Raw genomic sequence first — 22,053 nt, 5'->3', positions numbered from 1 at the left:
ATGTAACATAGTAGAGTGGCTTTGAGGAGGTGGCTGACTTTGATGATGACCAGACACTATCTAAGGACCCCACAGAGAGCCTTTACTAGCTGTCTCCTTGGAGAGTTTGCTCTTAACCTTTGTCTTGGTTCAAGTGTGTGCTACCCTGAGAGAAGCCTGGCAAAGGTACCAATACAGAGGAAGGCATGCCCATGTGCCATTTAGGCACATATACAGATGCATTCTAGAGATGTATTACCTAGTTGAATCCAGTCATATCTTAATAGAATGGTGGTCACAGTAGCACATACCTGTAATCCTGGTAACTCAGGAGGTCAAGGCAGGAGGGTCACAAGTCCAAAGTCAATCTGGGCAACTTAGTGAAACCCTGTTTCACAGTTATAAAAGTTGGGGTGTAGATCTGTGATGAAGTGTATACATAGTATATGCCAGACTCTAGGGTCATCCTTGACTATAAAGAAAAGTTAGCATCAAATGATGGTTTAATATTAGAATATCCATCTTGCAAGTCACCTAGGCAATAATGACACTGAATCATTGTTTATTTGTATTTGTGCATATGTAACATTTATTAAGAGTAGCTTCTTTATGTTTGTGTGTCTCTCTGTGTAACATTTATCAAGAGTCATTTAATTTTTTATGTTTGTGTGTGCGAGCATGCATGCATGTGTTTGTGCCTCCGTGTTTATCATCAATCAAGAGTTATTGAATTTTTTGTTTATTTGTACATGTGTGTGCATGTGGGGGGTGGTTAGGTACACATGCCACAGCATGGAGGTCAGGAGAGCAGCACAGCTCTGCCACTGAGTCTCACCTCTAGCTCCAGGCTACCATTTTCCTTGTGTTTTTTAACTTTGGTTCCTAAGTAAGAGAAGAACAGCGATGGGACAAACAACTTGAGTTTTAATTCGGTTGAGTTTGGGGGAAGGCAAGCTGCAGTTTGACAAGACAGGCTGGCAAGGAAGGATCAGAAACCAGGGCCAGGAGACCTCTGTCCAAATGCTTTTCTCTGTGGGATCATGAGATAATGTTCGGTGGTGGCAGTGCCTGAATACTGAGTTCCTAGAGTCGTGGTGGAGTGAGAACAGTTCCCACCTGCAGGGTTGTGATAACCCATGTGGGTGTTGAATTAGTCAGAGTTCTCTAGAGGAACATACCTGATAGGATGAATGAGTGAATCTATCGTCCATCTGTCTGTGTGTCTAAGTGGGGATTACAGAGCCAGTTTATCAATAGAAAATCCAACAATCTAGTAGTTGTTCAGTCCACAAGGCTGGGTATCTTAGCTGGTCTTCAGTATACACTGGAATCCTGAAGAAATATGCTCTAATGCCAATTAAGGAATGGACTTGCCAGCGAGAGCAAGGGCAAACAGGCAAAGAGAGAGAAAGCGAGCGCCTCCTTCTTCCATGTTTTTGTATAGGCTGCCACCAGAGGTTTGGCCTAGATTTAAGATGGGTCTTCCCATCTCAAAAGATCTGGATTGAAGGTGGGTCTTTCCACTTTTAGTGATGTAATTAAGAAAACCCCTTTGATGTACCTAGTCACTTGGGTTTTGGTTAATTACAGATGTAGTCAAGTTGAAAACCAAGAATAGCCATCTCAGATGTCTTCCAGTGGATACCAAGTCCCTGAAGGCAGAAGCTGTGTCCTGCCTATGTCAAGAACTTTTTATTGGCAAATGATAAGCAAGCTTTGAGGAAATATATTTTTAAGTTCTGCCAGGACAGGGATGTGCCAATTTAGTCAATGAATGAATAGTCCACAAGCTAGGGAAAAATGGGTTATCAGAGTGAAGGAGGGTGGAGTGGGGCTATGGTGTGAGGAGGGTGGAGTGGGGCTATAGAGTGAGGAGGGTGGAGTGGGGCTATAGTGTGAGGGGGGTGGAGTGGGGCTATGGTGTGGGGAGGGTGGAGTGGGGCTATACTGTGAGGAGGGTGGAGTGGGGCTATACTGTGAGGAGGGTGGAGTGGGGCTATAGTGTGAGGGGGGTGGAGTGGGGCTATAGTGTGAGGGGGGTGGAGTGGGGCTATAGTGTGGGAGGGTGGAGTGGGGCTATAGTGTGAGGGGGGTGGAGTGGGGCTATAGTGTGAGGGGGGTGGAGTGGGGCTATAGTGTGGGGAGGGTGGAGTGGGGCTATAGTGTGAGGGGGGTGGAGTGGGGCTATAGTGTGGGGGGTGGAGTGGGGCTATAGTGTGAGGGGGGTGGAGTGGGGCTATAGTGTGGGGAGGGTGGAGTGGGGCTATAGTGTGAGGAGGGTGGAGTGGGGCTATAGTGTGAGGGGGGTGGAGTGGGGCTATAGTGTGAGGAGGGTGGAGTGGGGCTATAGTGTGAGGGGGGTGGAGTGGGGCTATAGTGTGGGGAGGGTGGAGTGGGGCTATAGTGTGAGGGGGGTGGAGTGGGGCTATAGTGTGAGGAGGGTGGAGTGGGGCTATAGTGTGAGGGGGGTGGAGTGGGGCTATAGTGTGGGGAGGGTGGAGTGGGGCTATAGTGTGAGGGGGGTGGAGTGGGGCTATAGTGTGAGGGGGTGGAGTGGGGCTATAGTGTGAGGGGGGTGGAGTGGGGCTATAGTGTGAGGGGGGTGGAGTGGGGCTATAGTGTGAAGGAGGGCTGTAGGCGAGCCTTGTGGTGGGGCTGGTTAGGATATGTCTGGCACCCACTGATCACGGGTACACTAGTTGCTTTTTTGTTTCTGTGATAAAGTACTTGAAGGAAGCACTTAGGAGAAGAGTTTATTTTCGCTTAGGGTTAGTCGTGGTGGGAAGCGCAGTGGAGCAGTTGAGACTCCTCACATCTCTACCCACTGCAGAGCTCTTCCAACTGGCCCGGCAGGAGTGAAGATACTTTTGGAGACACTTGTGTCCCTCATTTTTCTTTCAGACTATTGGCACAATGGACTCTTAAAAGCTGGAAGTCCCCAAAAATCAAATGCTGGGGGGAAAAGGTTTGGTGCTATCTGTAGGAGGAACTTGCCTCCCAGGAGAGGTTTACACGGTGCTGAGACTTACCAGTCCACTTGCTGGAGAGTTCAGATAGTGTTGGACGGGCCACTCCTTGCCTGGGGACTCAGACCTTAACCTCACTCTAGGATCCTAAAGAAGGACGCAAAAAAGAGGAGAGGTTGCTGGACCTTTTTGTCACCCATTCCAGTGTTGCTACATTAAATAAATCTCCCTTTTTTGGTTTTCAATATTAATTCATTTTAATTGACATATCAAGGATGGGTGGCTGAACTTGGCTCCTTAGGAAATAGGCTGTGACCTCAACTCTGATAGCATTTTAACCAGAACCAGGGCAGGGCTATAATCTGTCTTCTCTGTCGAGGTTCCACCTTAGAGTTTTACAGCCTTCTACAACATCACCACTAGTTGACCAAGTAGTCAGTACTCGAGCTGTGTGATATTTAAATTATGACACCTGGCAGCAGCTGTGCCATGTATCAGGGTTGGGGATGAGAACACTGAGAACGCATCATTAGCTCACGAGTTCTGAGAAGAACGTGAGCATCTGTGCAACTTTTCTTTGTAGCAGGGCCAAGAAGAAGAAACTTTCTCTCAATACTATGACTGCTTGGGGATCCCAAATATTGTGATTCGTCCCAGTGTGAAGGGAACTCCTGAGCGTGCTCTCTTGTGTCTGTCTTTAGAAACACAGTTTGTCTGTGTTTAATTTGCATATGCACACCACACATTTGTTCTTGGTGGCCTAGACTCCAGCATCTGGGCAGCTTTGAGTCCCAGTTAGCACTGTGAAGCCATCTGTTAATAGTGGGTAAGCAGTAAGTGCTGAAGTCTCAGTGTTCCAGGGCTGGAGTGTGGCCCCTGTTGGAGGGCTCTCATCTAGCATGTGTGAAGTCCTGGCTCCCCACAGCACTGTAGAGCCAACCCAACCCCAACATTAACCCAAATCAGTCCAGATTGTTTCTGAAACCCGTGATTTGGACTTTGGAACCCAAATGTGATAATTAATAGTTTGTTAACAGTATCTGAAATCACCAAGGAGACCAATCTCTGGGCATGTCCACGAGGAGCTATCTAGACTAGTTTAACTGGGGTAGGTGGGAAGACCCTTGCTAAATATGGGGAGTATCCTTCCATGGCCGGGACTGAGTAAGAAGGAGGAAGCAAGCTGAGCACCAGCAATCTTCTCTCTGCTTTCTGACACACAAGTGCTATCTCATCTCAGGTTTCTGCATGGCTTCCCCCTTATGATGCACTGAATCTGTGAGCTGAGAGCCAAAACGAAACCTCCTTTCCTTAAGTTGCCCTTTTCAGGTATTTTGCCCCCGGAAACTGATACACAAAGAAGAAAGGAAGGCCTGTGGAAGTTGTAGAGTAATATGCCAGGGGAACACTTAGATAATGTGACTGCTGCCACAACCACAGCAGCGGGCTCTCCAGTGTGTCCCGCAGTTCCAAGCACTAGGCTGAGACTTCATGCCCATGACTTGTGGCCTCCAAAGAGTTACTTAAGGCTCAGTGCTCTCTGTCTACTGATCACTGTTTTGCAAAGTTAATCAATTTGCCAGATATCTCAGCACTGAAGAAGCAAAGCACCATGTTACAAACCCATAACCTCTTCCTGTGCCCTGGTAAGCTGAGCTCGCTGGAGGAAAAGACAAGAGAAGGGACAGTCACAGGTAGTATTCTAGAGAGTGAAATGGGAATAATAGGGGTAGACATACTGCAGGACAAGCAGCAGCAGCAGCAGCAGCAGCAGCAGCAAACAGAATCCGTACAGCACCAGTGTTCAAGATGCTATGTTAAATGTGAGAATCCCAAGGAGAAAAGAGCAAATCCACAGTTGTCCAATTGAAGCAAGCTGTATTTCAGGGTATACACAGGACTGGCCCACTGGATGTCTCACTCTAAGTCAGGATATGAGAGAGCAGCCTCTGCAGGACTCTTGAGGTTCTTTTTATAGGGAGATAAGGTCTTCACAGGGGCCAGAGAGTTAGCTGTTCTAAAGATATAATGAAAGAGGAGGAACAAGGGTAAGGACATACATCACGGGGATGGGGATGCAAGTTTAGTGTAGATGGAATAACATGTTTTGGAGTTTGCATCAGATCTAAGAAATAGGAATTTATTCTGAATTATAAATAGAAACCTTAACTTGCAAGGGCTTAACATACTACAAACAAGAACTTACTCTTAACTGTCTTAACTGCAAAGAGAACCCTTCCTTCACCTGCATGGTGCATTTTGCTTGTTTTGGTCTCATGGTGCCTAGAGGAAAAAATAGGAGGTCATTGCTCTAGGAGAGGGCAACAATGTGTCTGCCATATATGTCATGTTATTATATGCTTCTGTGGTGACCTGGCATGGATGCAGCTTCTAAGGATTAATGTGGACAGAGCCTTTCTGGCTGTATATTTGTTACTCACTACAGCTTCAGCATATATTGGGTGTTTCATAAGTGCAGTTCCCAACAATCTCCTGGGTGGACTCAGGTTACCTGTGAAGCACTTGTAGGATATTGAGTGTGGGTCTTGGAACTCAGGTTAGAGTGATAGAGAAGTCCTAAATGAGGATTCTGATGGTTAGTGTTAGATGTCTTCAGGAGAGAGTGCTTGCCTGGTGTGCTTAAAGCAAATCCCAGCACCACAAATAAAAAGTAAGAAATAAAAACAGAAGCTTCTGGGAGGAAACAGGAGCCTGTAGAGGAGGTAGACTCTGTTTTGGTTTTCAGGGTTGGAGGACACTAAACTTAGTTTGGGGAGGACCCAGAGCAGCAGGCTTTTGCACCGGTGCCTGTGTCTCTTCTCTCCCTCATAGGCTTCCATGCCTGCCCCTTTGATAGAGCTGGCAGTGGTAAAGATGGGACTGAGGCCTAGATAATCCTTCAAAGGCTTTTGCTTCTCTAGATTGAGTTCTCCTTTTTTTCTTCACTACAAAGTGGCTTAGCTGTGGAGAGAGTAGGCCATTTACACCTCAAGACCAGCAAAACTTTTTCAGATAAAGAAGGTGGTATCTGTCTGTGGGGGCCAGCCTTGTGATCCTGGGGAAGCTGCAGGGCAGAGGTGGAGTCATGGAGTGTCTGCCCCAAGTCTTTGAAGGCAGCTCAGCAGAGGTTGGCACCACAACACAGCTGTTTTACATAGTCCCTCCCTCCTCTTTTGGGACTCTGGCAATGATGCTCAGAATTTTCTTTGTAAACCTTCCCCTCTTTCTTGATGATCTGAAACGTTAGATTTGTTCTCACCAGAGGTTTTGAAGTTCAAAGATGTTGGCTACATCCAAGACACATCTAAGACTCTCACTTCTTTCCCTCTTTCAAGTGTAATTCCTGTAGTTCCCCTAATCTCCTGAGAGTTGGTCAGTCCATTCTGGTGGTAGCCTCCAGAAGATGTGAGATATGTGGGTAGCATTCGGACTTTGATCTTTCTTTTTGCCGTTGACTTTTAGAGTCTGGTGCTTAGAGGGTACTTGATAGCACATGTCAGAGGAGATCCAGTTTTCCACTTTCCACTTTCTCAAACAGAAGTTGGGCCTCTCCAAGTCTCAGGTTCTCAGTGGAATGCTGCCAGTTAGTTGCACCACTTGAAGGCTACTCTTAGGATCCAGAAGAACCTGTAATTTGTATCTTTCCCTGGCATTGTGTCTGCTGTCTTGGTGGAATTCCAAGCATGAATCCTGCCCTCATGAATCCTGAGCTGTGCAGGAATGCAGCCTTCAGTTCAGCAGCCAGCAGCAGTGAGCATTGATTTTCCAATCCATCTTAGTCCCTGGAGATGCCTTGATGCTCCCTAGTTGTTAGTGCTGTTCTGGTTGTAATTCCTCATCTGAGGCAGATTCACCCATTTTCCTCATTGTTGATAAAGAATTTTCTTGTTTCTTAGATGTAGAGCCTTTGTCTCATCTTTGGGTGGTGTTGCACACTTGTGACCCCAGCACCTGGGAGGCTGAGGCAGGTGGACCATGAGTTTGAGGCCTGGGCTATATAGTGAGACTCTGTCTTAAAAAATCCAACAGGAGGTTGAGGAGGCAGCCCAGTTGGTAAAGTGTTATGTCAGTATGGAGGCCCAAGTCCAAGCCCAGAACCCAGAATAAAACAACAAAAAATGTGCATTGTGGTATGTGCTGGAAAATGAGACAAGAGGATCCCTGGCCAGCCACCCTAACAAGGTGGTTGGTTCCTAAGGAATGATGCCTGAGGTTGACCTTTGGCCTTCACATATGAGTGCACACAAGTAGATGTCCACCTGCACTCACACATGCAGCCATAGGAATGCATGTACTCATGCACACATACACATAAGCATGAACAAAAAGGTCACCACCACCTCAAAACAATCCAACCCATCCCTTCTGCCCCAACAGAATCTATTTCTCTATCTGTCACCAGTGACCCACCTTGTAAGAGACTTTCCTTAGGCATAAGATCTCTAGATGCCACATTATTTTATGGCCTTTCTGCTCACAACCACCCATGCTTAGCTCCTTTCCTGTGCCTTTTGACTGGGGTCTTCCCTGATTGGCAGCTCATACCCCAGCTTTTGGCATCTCTTGTGTGTCTTGTACCACTGCATGCACAAACCCTTTCCCTTTTACATAACGTGAGAACCTGATCTTGCCCACTTGGCATCACGTGACTTGTAAATAAACAGAATCTTCCCATAATGCTTTTTGTTGGGAGCATCAGGTTAATGTTGATCTCAGCTTGAGGTTGTTTCTCCTGAGTCCTTGCACTGAATCTGGCATTTTATTTAGCAGCTCATGCCTCTTGTGTATGAAAATGACTGGTGGCTACTTGGAAAGTGTCAGAACCTGTCAGTGCCAATTTGTGAAGCATATTGGCATCATGTGCCTGAGGTCCCAGCTCTTTGGGGGACTTTTGCAGTTTACTAAAATAATATTCATGTCCGTTTTTCTGCAGTAGGTGGTCATGGATGTGTGTGTTCTTGGCTCCAGCTGACTTTGCCGTTAACAGTAACTCTGCCATTATGATTGGAAGAATAGTCATTAACACATCATTTACTTCACCTGTGACTAAAAATTCAGGGACTAACAGCACTCATACAGTAAACAATAAGGATCACAGCAGCCCACTTACCCTGGCCCTTGGAGACTGAGTGGTTGGGACCCAAGATTGTGTGACTACAGCTTGTAGGTTTTCCCGGTGTGAACTCTCCAGGCCTCCACTGTGACCTTGTTTAGGAATGACTAGTTCCCCAGGGAAGGTCCTTGAAGATTAAGAAAGCAGCTATGTTCCATATGGGGCTCTGTGTGACTGTGTGTGTACACATGTATACGTACATATATAGTCCAGAGGCTAGCACCAATTGTCTTTCTCTACATTTCTGTTTTATTTTGAGACAGATTCTTGCATTGAGCTTGGAGCTTACTGGATGAACAAGACTGGCTGGCTAGCAAGCTCCACCTCCCCAGCACTGGGATTACAACTGAATGCCACCATGCTTGGCTTCTTACCTGGTTGCTAGGGATAGAACCCAGGTCCTGACTGAGCCATCTCCCTGGTCCCTCATCAGTCTCTTAAACATTTTTTTTAATTTCATAAACATGTGGAATATATTTGAAATAGTAGGATCTTATTTCAAAGGAAATAAGAGAAAAGACATCTATAATTTCATAGCTAACAGCAATTCCTTAATCTTGTCAAATACTTAGTGAGTGTTCACATTTCCATTCAAAGCAACATTTGAAGAAGAATCCGAATAAGGCCCATGCATGCAATCAGTGGGAAGAGCTCTTACATTTAGTTTAGTCTGAATGCTTCCTTATCTGTCTCTGCCTCTACTGTCCTCATTCTCTCTGACCCACTGGTTGAGCCTGGGTGGTTGGTTCTAGAACATTAGTTCCAGAAGTTTTTCTGAGGATCATGAGTGTGTGTGTGTGTGTGTGTGTGTGTGTGTGTGTGTGTGTGTGTGTGTGTGTGTGTTACATTCAGGAGACAATTTTTGAACAAAGGCAACTACTGTAAGCACTGCTGTAATAGTGCTTTGTACCAGTGCAGGCTCATTGGTTCTAGGCTCTGTGTTGATGTAGTATGTGGGTTGTCTAATGCTCACTGCACTCTTACAGACAGACACACTGTTTCTAGGTTCTGTGTTGATGTAGTGTGTGGGTTGTCTAATGCTCACTGCACTCTTACAGACAGACACTCTGTTTCTAGGTTCTGTGTTGATGTAGTGTGTGGGTTGTCTAATGCTCACTGCACTCTTACAGACAGACACTCTGTTTCTAGATTCTGTGTTGATGTAGTGTGTGGGTTGTCTAATGCTCACTACACTCTTACAGTCATTCTGTTTCCAGGTTCTGTGTTGATGTAGTATGTGGGTTGTCTAATACTCATTGTACTCTTACAGACAGACACTCTGTTTCTAGCCCCTGTGTTGATGTAATATGTGGGTTGTCTAATGCTCACTGTATTCTTGCAGACAGACGAGGGAACTAAGGCCAGGGAGGGATGAGTTGCCTGCCGATGTTCCCAGGGTTCCTTCCTGCCACTGCTCTAGAGTATGGGCTTTGCTGAACTCTCTTCTGCACCAGCTGGGTGCCTGGGTTCTGGTTTATGTCACAGAGTGGTGTCGTTCAGCAGAGGATGGTGCTGTACCCTGCTGTTCACACAGTGCATCCCATCTGCTATACTAAATGGCTTTACCCGTGTGGAGGTCTCATATCTAGGGCTGTCTCTGACCTGGAAGTCTGCAGCATTTGAGAATGAACAGATGAACTTCCACAGAGACACACTTGGAAGATGAGCCAATACTCCTTTTTGGGCAACAGATAAAAATACTTGTAATTATAGTGGCTGGTTTCAGCTCCTCAGCTCTCCACTATTTTGGGCCCTTGTTTGCTTTCTCCCTTTAGGCAGGAAGTGGCTTCCTGAAGCACTTCTGGGCCTGTAGCAGCAGTTGTCTTGTCTTGACGGAAGAGGTTCAGAAGATACAGTCCTATCCTGTTAGTGTTGGGTGTGCCTGGAGAGGGATCAGGGCTGTTGTGAATACTGGATGGGCCAGCCTTCTCTCACCCAAAAATCCTGCAGCTTGAATGTGGAGTTATACAAACTTCAGAGAGAGCAGGGATCTGATGGGGCCTTTGGGGTCCAAGGTTTGCCAGCCGTGTGATGGGAGTCTCTCTGGCTAAGGCTCTGCAGGGCATTGGAAGGCTGCTGATTTGTGTGTCAGTAATCCTTCAGTATACTGTCACCTCACTTCATTTTCTCAGATGTACACCCTGGCACAGGGTTCAGGGGAACTTTCCTAACTTGACCCCTCTTCCATTTTCCCGTTCCCTCCCCCTCCTCATCTTTCCTTATTCTCTTCTTTTCATCTTTAAGGTCTCACCAGAAGAAGGGTGTGGAGGTGAGTGCCTGTAATCCCAGCACATGGGAGGCTGGGGTAGGGGCCGTATAAGGTTGAGGCTAGCCTGGGCTAGTGAACATTTTTTTTGTTTGTTTTGTTTTAAATCAAAGTCATTCTGTAAATCTCTGGCCACTCTTCTACTCTTGTAGATTCAGTCCCCATGTTCCCTGTTAGCATCCTTTGTATCCTGTCTCCTAATCCTGATGGGGAAGTTTTCTCTTTACTGGCCTTGACTGACTGTTCTCATTTTGTTCTTTCTTTCCCCAAGTCCTCTCTGCTGTAAACCCAGCAAATGGCTGTGGGGTCCCACTCATTGTCTTATTATACTGTTAGAGCCCAGCATCCAGCAGGACCCCTGGCATTTGACTGTTTAACTGAATAATGTAAACAGCATTTTTGTTGAAGACCACAGGAAAGCTGGTTCACACTGGCTCTGACAGACACAGTACATGAATTTATTAAGTCCTATGTCATTTTTCTCTCTCTGGACAGATGGAGAGTACATTTCTTAGTGTTCTTCATGCCTAGGTTGGGACCATGTTACTTATTCAGGTCACTGAGATCTAAGTAGAACTGATGATGGCTATCCAGACTAGAGGGTGGAAGAGCTGGGATTGTCTAGGTTCTTGCTTTTCTTGAAGGGTACCCCTGGGAGCTGTGGATTCTCTGTACCCCAGCACCAAGATGACACTAAACTGTGTCCCCAGTTGCTGCTTGGAAGGAAGCTTTGCTGATTTTCTGCTGACCACTATAATCTTTGTAAAAGCAGGAGTGGAATTTTATCTGTTCAGCCAGGGAGATATTGGGGTACTTGCTTTTGCTGAAGAACATAGCCTATCCTGACTGTCTTCAGTCCAGGACAAAGTATGATTTTAGGTAAATCTAGCTGGCTCTTGGGATGTGAGCTGTGTCATTAGACTGCTGTTTCTCTTTCATCCTTGCCTCTATGATGTCTGGGTTGAGTTAACTCTGGGTAGCCCCCACCCCCATCCCCCTGAGCAAATGTTTTCTTCCAGGTTCATGTTCAGAAAAGACAAGACTTTGCCTTTTAATTCCTGGCAACAGCTTTGAGTTAACACTGGCAATCAGCCGAGGCTCCACTCTCACTGATCAGTGTATGACTTCTGTGCTTAGACAGAGAATAGGTATTGGGATGTGCGGCTAGGGGAAGTAGTTGCTGCGGAAAACAGTCAGCTCAGGTTTACATTAGCTCTCAGTGAATGAATGAATGAATGAATGAATGAATGAACAAATGAGTGTATGGCAGATGAATAGACTTCCCTGGACTTTTGGGACCCCTATTCTACCAGCAGAGTGTGTTTCCTCCAGGTTTAAAGCATCACCTGATCAAGAATGCAGGAAAGTGGTCACTGGCAATACCTGAGATCTTGCCATGGAGGGGAATGGTTTGTACATCCTGTCAGCCAGGGTGGAGTAGGGTAATCTAGGTTGCAGGGAGAGCATGTGCAAGTTTGATGGGCTGAGGCTGTGTTTAGGCAGCTGGCTGATAGACTCAGGAGTGAGACAGGTACAACACCTTCAGTTCCTCATTAGTTGCAAGGTTTGTTGTTTTTAATGTTATTTTTTTTTAGTCAGCATATAAAATAGTTGTTTTATCACAACATTTTCATAGGTGTGTGTCATTGTCCTTGTACACCTCCACTTCTCCACTACCCTTCCTCTGTTCCTCTTTGCTCTCATAAATTTTTAAAATTTTAGATATGATAGCTAAAGTTTCTTTTTAATACGTGTATGTGTGTGCATGTGAAGTCAGAGGACAATTTCATCTGCCTCTATTGAGACAGGGTCTCTCATTGGCCTGGAGGTCACGAATTAGGTTAGACTGGCTGGCCAGTGAGCCCTGGGACACCCCTCTCCCCATTTCCACCTGCCTGGGAAGTTGTATGCAGGCTCTGGAGGTCACACGTGGGTCCCTGTGCTTGCAAGGCAAAAACTTTACTGACTGAGCTGGCTTCTCAGCCTGGTTAATGGTTTTTTTTTTTTTTTTTTTTTTTTTTTTTTTTTTTTTTTTCCTGAAAATGATACGATGGAAGCTTCCTGCTTCCTTTATCCTTTCCTCTCTCCCTTAGTCCTCTCCACCACAGACTCCCTCCCACTTACTGGCTGTTCTCTGTCACTTGGTAGAAATTCCCTTCTATCCCTGCCAGCTGTTCTCTTCGGATCCCTTTAGGGAGATTTCATTTGTCAGGCAAGCCAATGATGCCAAAGGCGACTGTTGTGGGTCCTGAGGCATGTGGTAAAGATTTCAGCCTCAATGGTTGGCAGGGCTTGGCTTGGGAAATGTCTGGGAAAGTGTTGCCTCAGGTTCCTGTCACTTCAGAAATGGCCCTTGATGTGTGATCCCCAGAGTTGGGCTTGACTTCTGATAGTGAATGCTTTTGTTTGTTTTATCTGAAGGGTCTAAAACCTTCTGTCATCTGCTTGTCTCTTTTAACATGAGGTTGACACAAAGCGTGGTGGCTTTGGTGTTAGGTTTACAAAGATCAGAGGTTTGATTTGTCCCAGGTGTGTGTGACATATGGGCAACATTAGGAATGTTCACCAGAGACCCACTCACCTCAAAATAAATGAATGAATGCATGAATGCTTTAAACATAAACTAAAGTGATCTAAATCTCCTATACCTCTCCCCCCACCTCTCGACGCCGCCGCCACCCTTTTAAGTTTTTTTTTTTTTTTTTTAGACAGATTTCACTGTGTAACTCTGGCTGTTCTGGAACTCACTATGTAAACCATGCTGGCCTTGAACTCACAGAGATCCACTTGACTCTGCTTCCCAAGTGCTGGTATTGACATCTTTCACCACCAGAATAGGCCATTGAGACCCCCTGCTATGACCTGCTATGTCAACTGTCACACTGGGTCTGCCATTTGATCTTCAGATCCACCTAATACAGTGGGTAGGGGTGGAAACTAAGACTTAGAATGGTTGACTGGAAGCTTCCAGGGGCACAGCCATGGACCAGTGTCCCAGTTCTGAGATCCCATCACTTCCCAGTTCCATCCATTTGGCTTTGCAAAGCTGTCACTATGAGATGTTATGTTCTCTTGGAGGTCCAACTTCCAGGAATGTGCTGTGGCTGTCTCCACCAGAAGACTTGTACTAGGCACGCAAGGATTCAGAGTTGGGCTAGGAATGACTGCGTTTATTACAGAGCAAATTCATCAAATGAATTGTATAGCTCAGCTAATGACTTATCTTGGACCCAGTAGCTTTGTAGAAAGAGTAAACATTTTTGTTTAATCTTCTTTGGAGGTGTGCTAGAGTGGATTTAAAAGAAAAAAGCAGCCTGACTCTTGCTCCTTTAAGAAGCTGCATGCATCTTTCTTGGTGATTCTGAGGTCTTTGTTGGACTGACTGGCTGCATTTAACCCAGGTTTGTTTACAGGTGTGTTTTGGGGCACTTGATGTGTCTTGTTTGTTCTGTACACTCTTTGCACTGTCCTTTTACAGAGGGAGCCAAGGCACCGTAAGCTTGAGAGTGTTTAAAGCCACATAAGTGCTCAATGATAAAAGGCGAAGTCAGATTCCAGAAGCTCATAGCCATTCTCCATTGAAAACATCCTGTGTCCATATTGCAAATGATTGTGGTCTATTACTACATTGATCATGGTGGGAAGATCCAACATCAGGGCCCGGGTGTGTGTCCAGGCCCTGCTACTTCAGGTCTTTGAGTCTTAAGCATCATTAATTATAGCTTGAGTATAATCCCTTCTCTCCTTCCCTCCTCACTTCCATGTTTGACAAGGTTTCCTGTAGCCCAGGCTATCATCAAACACTGTGTAGCTAAGGATGACTTTCAGTTTCTGGTCCTCTCAGGTGTCTCCATGGGTATTTAAACCCAGAACTCTACTTAGCAAGAACTCCAGTGGCTGAGCCATGTCCCCAGCCCCAGGGATGACCATCTCTAATGCCTCACCTGTAAATGAATGAGCAGTCACCTGTACCACTGTCCCCCTACTACTTGGCAGAGGCACATGCTGTGGTGGGACCCCCTTTTTGTCTCATTACTTTATGGGATGGATTTACTGTTACTCCTGAGGTGACTAGTTCTGAGTCCTGTCAAATACAGAACAACCCAGTTGAACTTTTGCCTTGTGCCCTCCTTCTCTGGTAGAGTAGGTGATGGCCATTCACTCAGGAGGAATGTCTTACTCTGATGCTAGGGAGCTCCGCAGTCACTAGTGCTCCCTACCCTCTACCCTCAGTGTGGGAGTTTAGGTGGCTCCAGGCTGTACCAGCAGGAGGCACCATCTTTTGATCCCTGCAGCTGCCTGGTCCATGTTCCAGGATGAGTCATAGTTCTGGGTTCTGTCAATTACAGTTCAGACCTGCTTGTACCCCAGGTTGGCTCCTTGATTTTCTTGTGGCTTATAGTCATGTGACTGAGGACAGCTCACCCCACCAGGAGCATGCTCTGGACCCTGGCATGGAAAACCATAGGAGAAGGTGCTTTCATCCCTACTTTTGCTGCATCTTTACTCTGTCCACCCATGATTGACTAGAAACGAATTCTGAGCAGCGGGGACACTGGCTTTGTTTTGGCCATGCTGTACTCTGTGTCACTGTCAGAACTTGACTAAGAGGCTGAGCTTTTCAGATTTGTTTCTAGTCTTGGTTGGAGACATTTCCAGAATTCCTGAACATTTTCTCCTTCCTGCTAACCCAAGAACTTCATCTTCCCAAGTCATGCGAGATGTTCTTAGTTTCATTTTTTCAGGGAATAATCAGCATCTTCCTGCCTTTCTGGAGCGTCTGCTGATGGAGGCAGCACCTGAACACACCATCTCCTGGGGTTCCTAATGGGATGTGCAGGCTCTGCTTCCAGCGCAGATGCTCAGCCTCACTAGGGCTGGCTGTCAGCCTCTCCTCTACAGGGACAGGTGCTTTTCTTTTCTTTTCTTTTCTTTTCTTTTCTTTTCTTTTCTTTTCTTTTCTTTTCTTTTCTTTTCTCTTCCTTCCTTCCTTCCTTTCTTTCTTTCTTTCTTTCTTTCTTTCTTTCTTTCTTTCTTTCTTTCTTTCTTTCTTTCTTTCTTGGATACTGTTAACTTTATTTCTAATTTTTATATTGTTAGAGTTTTTTATTTATCATTATATGTACCTTACTTTTAAAAAAATTATTTTATATTCCAGCTGCAGTTTCCCCTCCCTCCTCTCCTCCCAGTCCCTCCCCAAAACCCCCTCTGTTCCCATCCCTCAACCCACTCCTCCTCTGTTTCTGTTTAAGAAGGGGCAGGTCTCCCATGAGTATCAACAGAACATGGCATATCAAGTTGCAGTAAGACCAAGCACCTTCCCATGTATTAAGGCTGGGCAAGGTGACCCAGTATGAGGAAGGAGGGTTCCAAAAGACAGTAAAAGAGTCAGAGAAAGCCCCTGTTCCTGCTGTTAGGAGTCCCTCAAGAGGACCAAGCTACATAACTGTCACATATGTGTAGAGCGCCTAGGTCAGTGACAGATGCTATTCATAAGCTTCTCTTCCTCTTATGGTGGCTTTAATATGCTTCACATTCACTGTACACTGGCAGCTTTAACACACCCCACCCTCACTGCACCCTGGTGGCTTTAACATACCCCACCCTCACTGCACCCTGGTGGCTTTAACATACCCCACCCTCACTGCACCCTGGTGGCTTTAACACACCCCACCCTCACTGCACCCTGGTGGCTTTAACACACCCCACCCTCACTGCACCCTGGTGGCTTTAACACTCCCCACCCTCACTGCACCCTGGTGGCTTTAACACACCCCACCCTCACTGCACCCTGGTGGCTTTAACACACCCCACCCTCACTGCACACTGGCGGCTTTAACACGCCCCAGCATCACTGCACACTGACGGCTTTAACACACCCCAGCATCACTGCACACTGGCAGCTTTAACATGCCCCACACTTACTTCATACTGGTGGCTTTGCCCTGCTTTGGGAAGAGTCCCCATTTTCTTTTGTGTGTGTGTGTGTGGTGTGTGTGTGTGTGTGTGTGTGTGTGTGTGTGTGTGTGTGTGTGTGTGTGTTTGAGACAGGGCTTCTGTGTTTCAAAGTCCTGGCTGTCTCTGGAACTCATTCTATAGATCAGGCTGGCCGGAATCCACCTAGATTCACCTGTCTCTGCCTCCCGAGTGCTGGGATTAAAGCAGTTCACCACCACTGCCTGGTGTGAGTCCCTGTTTCTTTAGTGAAGGAGACTGAATTTAGTTTTGCTGACTTCTTACTCTTTACCAACCTCTGCTTAGCCCCCACCAGGTGGTTAAAAGCTTCATTTTCTTCTTGAATTTTTGTGTGTATCTGTGTCTATATGGATCTCTCTCTCTCTCTCTCTCTCTCTCTCATATCTCTCTCTCATATCTCTCTCATTTATGTTAGAGTATAACTACTCTAACATAAATAGAAGATACTTTGGGTATCTTCTCAATTGCTCTTATGTTGTGGTTTTGCACCTCACTGCCTGCGGCTCATGATTTAGCCAGTCCATACCCCAGGGTGTGCAACCAGTGAGCCCCAGGGACACTCCTGTCTCCACCTCCCCAGTACTTGTGTTGTAGGTCTGTAATACCACAATCTAGTGTGTGCAGCCAGTGAGCCCCAGGGACACTCCTGTCTCCACCTCCCCAGTACTTGGTTTGAGGTTTGTAATGCCATACCCCAGCTTTTCTGTGTGGATGCTGGGGATTAAACTCAGCTCCTATTTGTGTGGTAGCTATCTCCTAGCCCTCACAATTCCATTTTGAGACAAAGAAAAACAGTTTTTATAAAAACTTGGAGACACTGTTTAGACAGCACTAGCTCCCAGGTGCCCCTGCCTCCCTTTCCTGGTGCTTAAGATGTACAAGCCTGAATGGAGCTCCCAGAAGCTTCCTCCAAGGGAGGACTCAATTCCCACCATGTAACACATACAACTTTTCTCTTTGTATAGAAAACTGGATTGGAATTCTAAAATGTTACCATTTTGTTTTCTAGCTAATAAAAGCTTTCAAAATTGAGGGGAAGTTCCTTACCTTGCCCATGGCCCAGGAGGAGGGCTGGGGTCTCCTCCAAGTGTGAGGTCTGAGAAACAGCCACAGCTCTGTACTTTTCTGCAGAAAAGTGACTGTCAATTTGATGAAAAGTGGTCACACAGAGTGGGTGAGACCAGCTTCAGGCACATCACTTCACACCTGAAACTTTGTATCAGGACTTTTTTATATATAAGAAAGAAATGTACAGTCCCAGAAATGTTTGTGTCACACAGGGCCTATCTGTTCTGTTCATTCTTCTTTGCTTTGCTTTCTAGTCCTTCTGCTCTTCTCTCTCCACTCTCGTTTCCTCCCTCCCTCCACCATGTGAACTTATAGGTCGTTCCAAGACACATTTAGAATTATGAAGTCTTGTGAATGTTTTTTTTGCCTTGAAGCAATACATGTATCTTTTTTTTTTACATGTTGAAAATTTCTTAATGGTTTAAGTAAAAGAAAAATCCTGAACTTTCTGATACCTGAGTAATGCTGACAACACACTTTGAGCTTACATTTCTCCTTGTCTTGAAACCTCCCTATTTTAGACCCCACCCATTTCCTTCTTTCCCCACAGTACTTGGAGGTACTTCTGTTAGAACATTTATCAAATCATGGCTGAGTTCCCTCAGCTCTGGAACCTCTCCTCCTCTCTTCCTCTTCCTTCATTCACTGCTTAGTGCTGAGTTTGGCCCAGGAGAGAGTTTATGAACCAGTTAATACTTTTGATAGTTTTCTTTCAGCTTCATTAACTTCAGGCCTTTCTAAATTCTAATAAAATTGTCCCCCCATCAACAAAGTGGTTAAAACAATATTGGGAGAAGGTATAACATAAGAGAAATAAATTATAGGAGAAAGACAAAGCATATGCCCTTAGCATGGCCTGTCTATATTCCAGACACATTGTCCAGATCTGCTTGGCCTGTGGGTATGTCTTGGGGGCAGGAAGGGTCTTGGTTATGCTATTTGATGTGAGAAGACCTGGTCCACTGTGATTGACTCTGTTCCTTGGCACTGGGTCTGCACTGTAGAGAGGGTTTGCATTCATTTCTCTCTGCCTTTGCCTGTAGTTGAGAAAAGCTGCATGGAGTCCTTGCTGGCCTGACTTGTCTGTAATCTGGACTGTATGTGAACCAACAGAGAGCCTTCCTCCTTTAAGTGCCTTTTGTCAGGGTGTTTTATCGTGGCAACAGAAATGAAACGGAGATGGTGGCAAGCACTGTTACCTTCTGAGCCAATTTAAAAGTACTGTGGAGTGTCATCTTACCAGTGTGTACTGTCTAAAGGCTTTGCAGTTCAAGAGAAGGCTCATGCCAGGGAGAGATCCTCAGGTATGCTGGAATGTTCTGTGTGGGGTTTACAGGTGCATGTTAGTGCTCTCACTTATTTCTTGTGTGTAGGCTTGTGCTGCTGTTCTTTTACATGTCAAAAGTGCTTTGCAAATGAAAAATCAGATTATCTGGAAGTACCAGACTCCTATTCCCACCCACCAGCAGCTTCCTGGAGCCAAGCCATGGCTGAGACATGTCCTTAACTACCCACTGTCCCCATTGTCCCACTCACCCAGTCTGTCCACCCTCTTTCAGTGTCATCAGAAATCTGGCTTTCTAGAAGTGTTAGGAGCTAGTGATACAAGTATGAGTGAATATATGCACATTGATATGCACACACATATATAGAATATGTATATATGCATATACATAAAGAATTTGCAATGATACAGTGTACATGTATACACACCAACATATACACAAGGAATGTACAGTGTGCACATCTATACACACCAACATATACTCAGGTGTGTACATGTATGTAGACACACCCACATATACACAAGGTGTTTATATGTATACAAATATGTACACACGGTATATGTATATACACACACCAACATATACACAATGTGTGTACATGTTTAGACACATATACACAATGTGCACATATATACACAGCAGCAAATACACAGGTGTGTACATGTATACACACTCACATATATACAGTAAGTACATGTTCACACACTGACTACATACATATACTATTCTGAAAATAATTTTCTGTCTTTTTCCTGTCCCTCTCATCCTTTCCTCCTCTCTTCCCCCACCCCCAATGCTTGGGATCAAACCAGGGTGTTCCATGTATTAGGCAAGTAGGCAAGAGCTCCACCGAGGTGCCACAATAAAAAACCAAAGTGCCCCCCTCCTCCTTTTTAAAGCAAAGTCTGGCTGTATAGCCCAGGCTGGCCTCAGACTTGCCATCTTTATGTCTTTGCCAACCAAGCCATCATTGTTTGCTCTGGGACTGTTGGTAAGGCTGTTGTTGATTACTTATATTGGGTATAACATGAGTAATTTATTCTCACTGGTGTAAAGCCCAGGATAGCTCTCTTGAGTAAGTGGCCATTTCTTTCAAGTGTCTGCCCTGGCGTCCAGGAAGCTCATCAGAATTGTTGGCTCTTTTCACAGCAGGTGTGGAAACTATTTTGTTACCTTCATCTGTTTGCTGTCTCTCATATTACTATACCATAACATGGCAATATTACTGTAATTCAGTTGTTGATAAATGATCATATTCATTCACCTGCAGTGTTTGTAGAGTGTGGTTTTGTGAGAACATTCTGAAAATCTCAGCTTTATCCAGAATGTTTTATTCACAAAGCTGCCTAGATCATCTATTTCAGCCATGTGGGTTACTAATGTTCCAAGAATGAGAATATAATTAAAATACACTTAACGCTAAAATGCAACTGAACATAATTTGATCTTCGATAATTTAGAAGGCAGTTAAGGAACTTGTCATGCCTCAGGGCCATAATTATGAACATCACTTATCTTAGTGTGACACTATAAAAAATCTGGTTATATCAGCTTTCTGATTATTTGAAATCTGTGGAAACTAGATTTATAGCTTATACATGCAGTGTGCATATAGGTCTTTTGAACCCCACAGAAGTGGTTCATATATGATGTCATAGCTGATGAGTGTCAAAAACGGGAGGCAGATGGATTGCAGTGTAAAGAGTTCAGATCTCTAAACACTCACCCTTCAGTGCCCACCTGTGCAGCGTGTTAGGAAGAAAAGGCTCTGCCTTTTAGTGTCCTGTGAAATACAGACATGCATATAAGTATATTTTTAAAAAGTGGCAAATGCTTCAGCAGCCAAAATGAAGTGAGGAGACAATGTGCCAGGAAACAGCATCTCCTTTGGAAGGAAGAGTGTGGGTGGCTTGGGGTAAGGAAAGAGCCAAGGATGTCTAAAGCAGCCTGAGCTAAGGTTAGAGTTTTTGTCATCTTTATCCTTATGGTGATGTGTAGGAGGCAGTGGTGGTAGAATTGATGGAGGAAGAAGGGATCAAGTAAGGGGATAATGGAGGAGGAAATAAGAGAGGAGATGCTAGGGATGGGTGTGTAGAGGGAGGTGATGAAGATGATACAGTGATAAGGCCAGGGATGAAAGTGATGGACGGTGGTGGACGGTGATGGGAGGGGGGAGAAGAGTTGTTTGGGCATGATAGTGAGAGAATAATGCAGGGTAGGTAATGGAGGAGGAGGTGATGGAGGTGATGGGGATAGGAGATGGAGGAGGTGATGAAGGTGATGGGGATAGGAGATGGAGGGGGTGATGGAGGTGATGGGGATAGGAGATGGAGGAGGAGGTGATGGAGGTGATGGGGATAGGAGATGGAGGGGGTGATGGAGGTGATGGGGATAGGAGATGGAGGAGGTGATGGAAGTGATGGGATAGGAGATGGAGGAGGTGATGTAGGTGATGGGGATAGGAGATGGAGGAGGAGGTGATGGAGGTGATGGGGATAGGAGATGGAGGAGGAGGTGATGGGGATAGGAGATGGAGGAGGTGATGGAGGTGATGGGGATAGGAGATGGAGGAGGTGATGGAGGTGATGGGGATAGGAGATGGAGGAGGTGATGGAGGTGATGGGGATAGGAGATGGAGGAGGAGGTGATGGAGGTGATGGGGATAGGAGATGGAGGAGGAGGTGATGGGGATAGGAGATGAAGGAGGTGATGGAGGTGATGGGGATAGGAGATGGAGGAGGTGATGGAGGTGATGGGGATAGGAGATGGAGGAGGTGATGGAGGTGATGGGGATAGGAGATGGAGGAGGAGGTGATGGAGGTGATGGGGATAGGAGATGGAGGAGGTGATGGAGGTGATAGTGACACGGCTGATGCAGAAGGGTGCAGGAGGTATTGATGTTGGCTTCAGCACTTTTGGAGTATTTCTGTGTTGAGTACTTTCATATTTAATCCGCATGCCCACCCTTTCAGAGTAAATGCCATGTGTGATTGCCTGTTTTATAGACGAGGAAGCCAAGGAATGAAGAGACTAGTAAGTACATGCTGCAAAAGATGGGGGTGGGGTCTGGGAAGATGGTTCAAGCATGAGGATCTGAGTGTGGTTCCCCCAGCACCTGTGTCAAAGCTGGACACGACAGTTGTGTGTGTACCCAGAACTGAAGCAGGGCCATGGGCAGAGACAGGAGCTCATTGGCCATCCACCCTGACTGGATTAATGTGCTCCAAGTGTAGTTAGAGCTCTTGTCTCAAAAGATTAAGGTGGAGAGTCTCAGAGGAAGACACATGGCATGCACCTGAGGACTCAACATATACACACATGTGCACATCCTCACATGAACACACACACCACACACACACACACACACACACACACACACACACACACACACCACCACAA

General features: G+C 45.7%; 1 protein-coding gene across 4 annotated transcripts in view; it reads left to right on the top strand.

The window, feature by feature from the left end:
* Snx29 (sorting nexin 29) overlaps nt 1–22,053 on the top strand; it is a 402,905-nt gene that overhangs the window by 219,870 nt on the left and 160,982 nt on the right. The window lies entirely within an intron of this gene.

This window comes from Cricetulus griseus, chromosome 7 (assembly GCF_003668045.3).
Source record: "Cricetulus griseus strain 17A/GY chromosome 7, alternate assembly CriGri-PICRH-1.0, whole genome shotgun sequence".
Classification (NCBI taxonomy): domain Eukaryota; kingdom Metazoa; phylum Chordata; class Mammalia; order Rodentia; family Cricetidae; genus Cricetulus; species Cricetulus griseus.
This window is presented reverse-complemented; position numbering and strand designations above follow the sequence as displayed.